Source organism: Hippoglossus hippoglossus, chromosome 23 (genome assembly GCF_009819705.1).
Source record: "Hippoglossus hippoglossus isolate fHipHip1 chromosome 23, fHipHip1.pri, whole genome shotgun sequence".
Classification (NCBI taxonomy): domain Eukaryota; kingdom Metazoa; phylum Chordata; class Actinopteri; order Pleuronectiformes; family Pleuronectidae; genus Hippoglossus; species Hippoglossus hippoglossus.
The window spans coordinates 17271686-17282495 of NC_047173.1; positions in this window are offsets into that span (position 1 = coordinate 17271686).

Genomic DNA, 10810 nt, shown 5'->3' on the forward strand with positions numbered 1-10810 from the left:
TGCGGAGATCACGTGGTTTTGTTTGCGTCACGTCGACGACAAAATCTCTCCGGACGCTTCGTCTTCTACGTGTTTGGCTCCAACTTTTCATCCTGAGATGTTTGTTTTCTTTTTGGTTCTTCACAGTTTTGCGTCCGTCGCGTGTTAGAAACGTCTTCAACCTCCGGAGTTCAGTGAAGGTCCAGCTACACAGAGCACGGACTTCCTGTTTCCACGTTAGAGAGCAGCTCGGGCCGTATATCACCACCTGAGGGAAAACTAACCGAACCAGCCACCAGGGGGCGATCCAGATGTTTAGGCTTCACAGTCAGGTCGTCCATCTTTATTTACACATTATGATTTTTACCAGTAACGTTCAAGCAGCTCTCACTGGTTTGAACCGGTCATGTAAACGCTGCAGCGACGACAGGAAACCAACTCATTTACATCTGTTCTCGTTTTTAAAGACTTGAGAGCAGGAAACTCTAATTATTGAGAATTCCTCCACTTGCTACTTTCTGCAGCGTCGGATGAATCCTGTGTTTTTTCAGGACTCTGTTGTAATGAGCTGCTCGTGCCAGTGACATGGAAATGTGTTTTATATTCTCATCGATCCTTCACTGCATCCTCTTGACTACATATTGTATTTCTATAGAATCCAGCAGCTCTGAGATGAAGTGGGAGTTCAGCAGGCGTCCGCTGCAGCTCAGCTCCTGCAGCCGCTCGACACTGAAGCCGTTAGAAACAGCTTAATATCCATCCTGACCACACACACACATTCATCTTCCTGTTCTCCACTTAGTCTGAAACAAGTCTCAACCTTTAAACCCTCGTTTGACCAAAATGTCCCCACAAGGATGGTTTCAATTCTGAATGTATCCGCACAATGAGCCAACACACACACACACACACACACACACACACACACACACACACACACACACACTATTCGCTCTGTGCTTCAAAAACACGCTGCTGCTTTTAAATCAGCACATGATGAAGAAGGAGCAGCAGAGAACTGAAGCAGAAACAATCAGCTGCAGAATGAGTTATGCACACACAAATACACACAGTATATACATGTAAAAGAAATAAAGACGTGTACAAATGGTATGTGGCTGTGAACAGACACACACACACACACAGACACACACACACAACACATGCACTCACCCACACATGCACACACACACACACACACACCGTAGATGTAATGAATAATTTATGTCATGTGAATGTTGTGGGTTGAACACAGTAAAATGTAAGAACAGCCTGCAGGGAGAACACCAGCGAACCTCCCCTGTCTGTCAGACTCTCTTTCATTCCACTTCACATTCGAATGTATTTTATTTTGCATTGACGAGGACGAGGACGACGCGTTGACACCACAGAATAAAAAAGAACACGCACAAACCAAACGCCGCCAAACCAAATGAAACGTTCAAATTCAATATGAACATCAGGACGAATAACAAACACGAGTGCAAACGTGTAAACACAGAAACGTTCTGTAGAAAATCACATATTTTATAAACACATTCACAAACATAGACACTTCCTCTCTCGCCAATTTTCAAATGTACATATTTTTTCCGTCGGATATTTAATATGTTTTTTAAGAAGGAGTGGGAAACAAGTTTTACATTTTCTGTTTCCTAATCAACAAAGTTTTCATCCCCTCGCTGTCGCTTCGTGAATATACATGTTTTCTGCCTTTAGGAGGATTTTGTGTGTAATTCATTTTATCAGAAAAAATTATCAGAAATACACAATATAAATAAATTAGATATTAAATTAGATTTTTGATTTAAATGTATACAAATAATTTTTCTATTGTGAATTAATTCAGCTAAACGTGTGACTTTCATACTTTAATAGAAGGAGACAATCCGGAGAAAGTTAAATAACTACAAAGTCCCACATTTCAAGTTACTGGGAGACGTTCAATAACTGGATCTTCTTTTTAATCCAGTTTTGAATAGTTTTTCTTTATGTTGGGTTTTCAGACGCGACCTTGTGAATTCACCTCAGTCAGATTATTGTGTTGAGCCTCGTCAGGTGGAGCTGCTGAGTGTGTGTGTGTGTGTGTGTGTGTGTCTGTGTGTGTGTGTGTGTGTGTCTGTGTGTGTCTGCTTCCTCCCTCAGTGAAATAAAAGCCACTCTCCTGACACCAGGTTCCTTTTCCCTTCATCTCCTCTGTATTTATTGATAATCCTCCGCCCCTGCAGTGATTCTCCTGTAAGGACAGATTCCTGCCGCAGTCCTTCCACAAGGTCGCCTGCATATAACACTTTTTATTTCTCTGTCCCCTGAAGTGAGGCCGATCACCGCCGCCGACTCTAACAGTTTTATAAACGATGAATCAGGAGCCACGCTCTCTGCTCGCCGCAACACTTCTGGTTACATTTCTCGAGGGTTTGGTTCCAGACGGGGAGGAAACACGCTGACAAACAAACAAACAAACAAACAAACAAACAAACAAACATACACGAAAACGTATTAATATGAAATCAAATTATCTTACGTCCTGTTGCCGCCAACTTGCACCTTTGATGTCATTTGGAGGCGGGGTCTGTGCAGTTGAAGTCGTGGAGTGGAGCCGTGGTAACGAGGTCCCGCCGACCAATCGTGAGTCTCGGCTGTCAACATCCTCGCCGGAGGTAAAAATAGAAATGAAATTCACTAACCCGAGTTAAATTTAAATTTAGTTTCCTGACACATTTGGAAAATGCTGCAGTTCGTTAAAAAGTATTTCTTCAGTCTCTTTGAGGAAAGTGCAGTTGGGAGTTGATGGGTTTTTTTTCCAGCCTCTCAGGTCGAATACAGCTCAACTTCCTCCGCTGACAAGAGGCCTGTGAGTCGCCTGAGAGGTCAAATCCAGGGCAAAGGAAACCCTCCGCTGCACAGTATCCTGAATATCAACATTTTGATCCATTCAGATCTTCTCTGGTCGGGAGCGTCCGAGGATTTCAGTCAGAAAACCAACCTTTGACCACAGGGAGAAAAAATACACTTCTTAAAAGACTCCTGCAAAGAAAATGATGCATCTTTCAAATGGGAACTAGATGCAGTATAAATATATAAACTAATTGAGGGGATATAGGAGGAAACTGTTTTTCTTTGGTTGTCAAAATGTATCGTCAAAGAATTCACAAGAGATCGAACAAAAACAAAGTAAACTGAACGACAACGAGGAGGAAAACGACGAAAAAGTGACTTTCTTAACATTAATGTTCAAACTAATAGGAGACGAACATGTAAATGTGGAAACTGACTCCAAATGAGATGTCGTCCATCTTTATTTACAGTCTGCGACATATAAAGATATAATATGTATACATTTAAATCATGAAGACAAAGAAAGAAGTATGACACGGCTCCGTGTGGAGTCTATAATAAATCCACTGGGTGTTTCACAGCCTCATCAGCACACGCAGCAGCAGGACGTCTCCCCTCGGTATCTGTGCTGCTGATAAAGTCCGGTCCACCGTCCTCGTCCTCCTCTAATGATGCTGTTATTTAGCTCCGAGAGGCTGATTAGACTGTCGGCTTGATCATTTCCATTATTTACCTCGGCTGACTTCAGCTCTCTCTCCCTCAGCAGCTCGTCGAAGAGGCTCAGTCTCGCTGAGAGAAAAAGACCTTATAAATAATTTGTTCCAATCTTCTCTTTTATGTTCAAATGAAATTATTCTTTTTCCACGAGTCCCGGAATTTAGATTTTTGTTTGGATTTCGAATAATTATTTTATTGCCATGAGACCTCCTGGTGTGTGCAGTTGTTATCATTATCCAATCTGCAGGGATCCTTCTTTCTTTCTTTCTTTCTTTCTTTCTTTCTTTCTTTCAAACCACTTTTCCCTCTGCTGTAATTTGTTGGTGCACGAAAGGAGCTTGTGGAACTGATTCTTTGAATATGACATTTAATTTAACAGGAGTTATATTTACACCACCTCCGTCCTTGAGCCCGGAGCAGGAAGCTGATAGATCATGTTCTCAACCTGTGCTGGTATTTACACCACATTCACATTTTCCTGGGTTTGTCTCTTTAAAGTGACGGAGGAGGTTTCTGTGTGATCCTTCAGGCTGTGTCGTCGGGGGCCAACAGCTCCAGGTGGGACTCAGTTTGGCCCCAGAAGCTTCTGTTAGGTTTGGTCCTATATACTGTATATATATATATATAAACACCATATAGTGCTAAAGACGTGGAAACTGGCCTCTCTGGTGAGGAAGGAGCCGGAAAGGAGGAGCTGTATCAACCAGCTCAACTCTTTGCTTAGCACCAAACTCTTGGACTCAATCCACAGTTAAAAGATATACTTTCTGTGCCAGTTTTCCAGGAGACAATTCTTTGACTGTGGAAACACAAGAACTTTTGAGATAAGGCCCCAAATCGGCCCTTGGACTGCCTCGGGGGGAAGTGGGTGTCTTAGAGATAATGGAGCTGAAGCATCTGGAGCGAGTCGGGTCGCTGCTCCTTCGGGTCAAAAGGAGCCGGTTGAGGTGGCTCGGGCATCTGATCAGAAACCTCCTGGGCGCCTCCCATTGGAGGGTTTCCAGGCACGTCCCAGCTGGTGGGAGGCCCCGGGAAAGACCCAGAACACGGTGAAGAGACTACAAATCTCATCTGACCTGAGAACGCCTCGGGGTTCCCTCAGGAGGAGCTGGAGAGCGAAGCCGGGCAGAGAGACGACAGGAGGAGCATGTTTAATCTGCTGCCACCCGACCCGACTCCAGATAAGCAGAGAAAAATGAGATCAACAGAGAAAAGGAGCAGAAGACGAGGGGAGATTCTTTGACTCTTTCATCTTCTTCTTTCCATCCTTTCTCTCAGAGTCTCTCCAGCCACCCGTCAGCATCTCCGGCTGAAAACACAGAATCTACTCCTCCCGTCAGTGTCTTACGCATCTGAGATGTCTGTGTCGGTGTGTGTTTGATGCTATTTCTGCGTGTTGCATCATTCCTCTACCACATAAGGTCTGGTGGACACTTTGAATCCATGAAAGGACTCGTCGGTCCGCATCTGCACATCCGTCCGTCAGTCGTCGTTGGATATGACGTCTCACAGTTTCTTTGTCCTCGCAACGCACACACACACACACACACACACACACACACACACACACACACACACACACCAATATCTTCATTTTCCCTCAGTGTTGTCTCTCAGGCTTAAGGAATAGATTGAGGGTCTTGTCATTTTCCAATCCCGACCTGACTTGTCAAAGACGAGTGTAAAACAGATTCAAAGCTGTGTTCAGCAGGACCAGGTCTGTTCTAAAACACGAGTTTTCCAAACACGCTGCAGCTGAAAAGTTGCTGTGAGGTTCAGTCCGCCCTTCAGGAATCTTTTGTTTCTCCTGCTGCGGTTACAGAGACGTCAGCTTTGTGGGTTCAAAGGAACATTTCAATCACAGCAGAGAAGAGATAAGAGGAAAAGTAACCGAACACAAAACCACAGAAGAGCAGAGAGCTGCTTCCACGTTCTCTGTGAGGAGACTTTCAAGTGTCAGTGCAAAGGTCAAAGTCACCGGGGATGTGACGCTGCACTTGGAGAATTTAACGCCTCCTTGGTGATGTTTGTCGATTCAAGCCGCCGTCATGAAAAGTCCCTGAACTGCAAACCGCCTGTCTCACGTGTCTGAGTTCCTCATTAAGAGAATCTGACCATCAAGGTGTGAGAGGTTCCTCACGTCACTTCCTGTTGAGTTTGATCGTCAGCGTTTCTCTGCTGTTGTTTCTGTTGCTGCTGGTTTTGTCTGGTTTTGTCTCCCGCTGTTATTTTTATGCTTTTTGTTGCGGTTTTGTCTGAAACGAGGAGAATGAGATGAAACGCGTTTCACCTCCTGCTGGAGCGTCGCCTCAGCGAGGCGTCGCCGAGGCTTCAAATCTATCATCTCTCCCTCGTCTACATCACATCTGATTACAGCGAGTTCAAGAGCACGAGAGCAACGAGAGCAACGAGAGCAACGAGAGCAACGAGAGCAACGAGAGCTCTTCAGCCTGGCGTCACTGCTGCAGTGAAACGCTTCATTACAGGCGTATCACTGACAGCCCGTCGCTCTCTTACTGTGTTTCTGATCCTCTCAGAACGTGTCAGCAGCTCCGACAGCTTTTATTCAGAATATAAATAGATATTGATTAATGTTAAAGGATCCACAGCACAGGTGAAAACCTAGTCAGGATTACTACATGTGAATATTTATCTGCCCATTGTGACGAATATGAATCTAAATTTAGCTCCTACTACTTTTAACCACATGACGAAACCTCCGCTGTTCGTTTGAAATCTCCACGCTCGCACTTTTCATGAAACAAATCGCTCTGCGTGTCTTCCCTGATAAAACGAGGAGATATTTATATCTGCGCTTCATCAGATGTGAGAGCTGTCAGCGACGCTCACCTGCCGCAACTCGCACATACGTGTGAACGCAGGGTTTCTATGTGAATGCAGACGGGGTGGAGGCCTGTCACTGTTAACAAGAGGCAAACAAGACGGATTGAGAAGCTGCATATCCTGGAGGAGAGAGAGAGAGAGGGGGGGGGGGGGGGGGGAGAGAGAGAGAGGGAGAGAGACACTGAACTGCAGCAGAATCACACAATGAAAACACAATTTGTCATGTGAATGACAGTCTGTCTGCATTCGTCTCATCTTCCTCCTCCTCTGTTCTCTCTGTTCTTTTCTTCCTCTGCTCCTCCTCCTCGTCTTCAATATTGTGTGTGTGTGTGTGTGTGTGTGTGTGTGTGTGTGCGTGTGCGTGTGTGCGTCTGACAGATTGGTGTCAGTTCTGCTCTGTTGAGACATCGACTCCATCTTTCTCTTTCTGCTCTGAACTCGTCCTCTGTCATGTAAATCTCTACAATATGAATAATCATCTTTACAGTCGCGCTCTCTCGTTTTTTGTTTTTCGTGCCCGACAGCGACAACGAAAAAATCCCTCGAAATTTCCTCCCAAGTGCGTCGTTATCGTTTTTCGAGGAGAATTAAGGATCTGAAACGTTACAGCATCGGAATAAGACGACCTGAGTTCAATTACTGCTCCAAAAATCAACGTCAAACGAATTTGACTTGACACACGTGTTCAAATACATTGAAATACTTCCCTGTACAGTGTTTAACCTGAAGGATAATATATACATCCCGCTGGGCAGATACTTTGGTGTTGTCTTCTCCGGACGGCTTGTCTTGCTATCGTCGTAAAATCGATATAAGTGGTTTATTTTACTGATGGTCGTATTAACCAGAAACATTACAGCTAAAGACGATGCAACACAACTCCTGCAATAAAAAGTATCATCTCCGCCAAGGAGGTTAGGTCTGCATCTGCGTGAGTTTGTTTAGTTTGCATTTGATTTGCTGCAGATCATAATTCTTGATGGTTTCATGAGGAGACTGTCGGAGGAACGAGCTCTGATGAGTGACACTGCAGAGAAAACAGGGACAGAACCTAAACATAGAAGTGACGCAGGTGGAGTCGTAACCAGAGGGAGTCAAACCCAAAAAACAAGAGCAGGAGGAAATCCAGGATCAAAGCAAAGTTCAAATATGAGGAAAGTACAACACAACGATAGAACAAAGGAGTTCAAAGAGAAGAAGTTTGTTGAGGTTCTACACTGATCAGGTGCAGGTGAGTGTGAATCATGTGACCGAGAATCAGGAAGTGAAACAAGAGGAAGGTGAGTGGCATTACCAAAATAAAACAGGAAGTCCAATAGAGCAAATACAACAACTCTTCAACCAGCACCTGTTCACTGACGTCTTCATTTTGGTTCAGAGGCAGGAAGTCGTCCATCTTTATTCAGGGTTTATGATCCATGCATGTTTAATCTTTATTTGAAAAGTTTAATATGATAACAGAAGCAAATTACTTTTACTTCACTATAGTTCTTAGCTTTTCAGTTTTATCTCTTGACACAATGTGGAGGATTTAAATTTCCGTTTTATTCTGAATATTCGAACAATCCAACAATGCAGATGTGGAAAGAATAAAAGATTAAGTTGAACTGATCAGGATTAATAATTCTACTGAAACGTGTTTAAGAGGATTAATGTTCTCAGTCTTTCACAGGATTTCACTTTGTGATCGTCAACAGATTAATTGAAGGAATCGTCTTCCTGCGTCGCTCGCAGCCGGATTAACGTCCCGCGGAGTTTCAGCACCTCGACTCGTGAACAGAACCCGCGGTGACGTGGATGACCCCGCCCACCGGGCCACATGCAGCCCAGAGGAAAGGTCAACGCAAAGGTCAACCAGCGCGCCATCTTGTGACAAACTAATATATAAAAGATGAAATGAGAGAGAGAGAGAGTCAGAGACACAGATGCTGAGTGCTCCCTCCTCCTCCTCCTCCTCCTCCCTGCACAGCTCCACCCGGCTCCCGCTGCCCTGGAGGCCGCAGCAGAGGGACAAAGCCAACGCACCATCTGAGCCCGGAGCAGCCAGGGGGCGCTTCATTTACGCTAGAGAGCCTCTGCAGTTAACCCAGCACAACACCCTGCAGCGAGCGAGTGCACACACACACACATACACACACACACGCACGCACACACACACACACACACACACACACACACACACACACACGCACGCACGCACGCACGCACACACACACACACTCTTGTGTTTCCTGGAGAATCAGTTTGACCTCAGTCACAAACACCAGATGATCTTGACGTCTCTGAGTTTCAGAGACGGGTCATCGTGTGTCATTTCATTAACATCGTCTCACGTGTGAGTCCGTCTGAAGTGCGTCAGTTCGCATCGTTAGATTGAGTCAACAGTGATGTCGTCTGAAAAACTGAAAATCAACATCAAATCACATTTTATTTGTAAATCTAATATTCACATATCACAGTTTGTCTCACAGATCTTAACAAGGTGCGACATCCTCTGTTCTTAACCCTCAAGAAGAGTAAAACTATCTAAAGAATCTTGTCGTGATCATAGTCCACGATCAACAGTCTCCATTTTGTTTACGTCCCATCAGTAAGTGATTCACTTCCTGATCTCTTCCTCCGGGACGACACCATCCTGAAGTGTTGATTTTTGAGATTAAAGATGATGTTCTGAAGTTTCTCCTGATTCTGAAGCTTCCTGTCGTCTGTTGTAAAGCGTCACGCCGCTCAGCAGTAAATAACAGTTTCTGATTAGACCTGAGAAATAACGCCTCTGATTTCCTCGTCTGTAAACAAATTTGGCGTCGACCTTCGAGCTGGAGAATGTGACGCATCCATGTCAATATTAACACGTCCTCTCTCCTCTGATCCAAACAACAAACAGCTGAGGAAAAGTAATTAAAAGCAGTTGAAGCTGGAGACCAGGGCCTGTCTGAGGAAAGAAAACACTCTTCATCACTGTCAGGAGAGGAGGAGGAGGAGGAGTAATACCGGCTTCATCAATGCCAGAGGTGGAGGAGGAGAAAAAGGTGAAAAAGAAAAGTTTATTTCATAAAGAAAGTAATTAAATGGGACGTTTTATTAGTAGAAGTTTTATCACTGCTGAGGGAGCAGGAGATGGAGAACAACAGGTTTTATTATCACAGCGAGAGGAAGATGGGAGGATAAAGTGAGAGAGGGAGAGAAACAAAGAAGAGGTGAAAAAAAGATGACAGGGAGAGAAGAGGAGGAGGATGAAAAGAAAAGCTGAATGAAATGGTGGGAGGTGAAAGATGAGGAAAAAGATATCAAGTAAAGAAACGATAAAGAGAAATAACTTCTCCGATCGATCACCTCGATCTCTCGTTTCAAGTCTTCTTCAATACAGTTGATTTTCATTTAGTGAATTATTATTAGGGAATAAAACTCGCAAAACTTTATTTAAATGCTCGGGAAGAACAGAAATTTACCAAACAACAATATCATAAAATATTTAGATTTTTTTTATTGATGTATTGAAATTGAATAAGAGGTTTGTGTGTGTGTGTGTGTGTGTGTGTGTTTACCGCTGTTGTCGTATTTGTTTGCAGTTTCCTCCTTGTTTGTCTGAAGAGGACTGTTTGTCTTGTTTCCTCGTAATTGTGTGTATTGTATTTGAGTGTGTACTCTGTGTGTGTGTTGTTCATCTTATCAAGAGCTCATGAATTATTGAGTTCCATTTAGAACCCTTATCACTGTCCCCATGGCAACGAGCCCCATGGGGCAGACACACACACACTTACACACACACACTTACACACACACACATAAATAGCGTTTTGTGTGTTTGTTTACATGTTGTTGTCGTACTTAGCTCCCAGTGGCCTCTGTTTGTCCTCAGTCGAGACTGGACATTATGTTGGATACATGTTTAATTCATGTTTTCCTGTTTGTGTGTGTGTGTGTGTGTGTGTGTGTGTGTGTGTGTGTGTGTGTGTGTGTGTGTGTGTGTGTGTGTGTGTGTGTGTGTGTGTGTGTGTGTGTGTGTGTGTGTGTGTGTGTGTGTGTGGAGCCTCTGCTGCTCTCTCAATGATCTGATGACGTTTCATGTTTACCACAAACAGTTCTATTCGAGGATCGACAGAGCAGCGCCCCCTAGCTGCAGAAGTCTTAATGTTCTAGTATTTATTTTGCATGTGTTGTATAAACTCAAGTAGTTTAATAAAAAATGTGATTTAAGGTTAAATAGGATTAACGTTCAGACTTTTCAGTTTAGTCAGAGGATGAACCGAATAATTCAAACGTATCCTCGGTGGACCATGAATATCTGCAGCGTATCAACCAGACACAAACACCTGACGTGTGACCTCATGAAACTCAAACCTGATTCTACCAGTGGGACCTGAACAACTCATAAATAATGAGCAGCAACAATGTCCTCATTAACACGGTGTAGCACCGGTCCTCACAATAT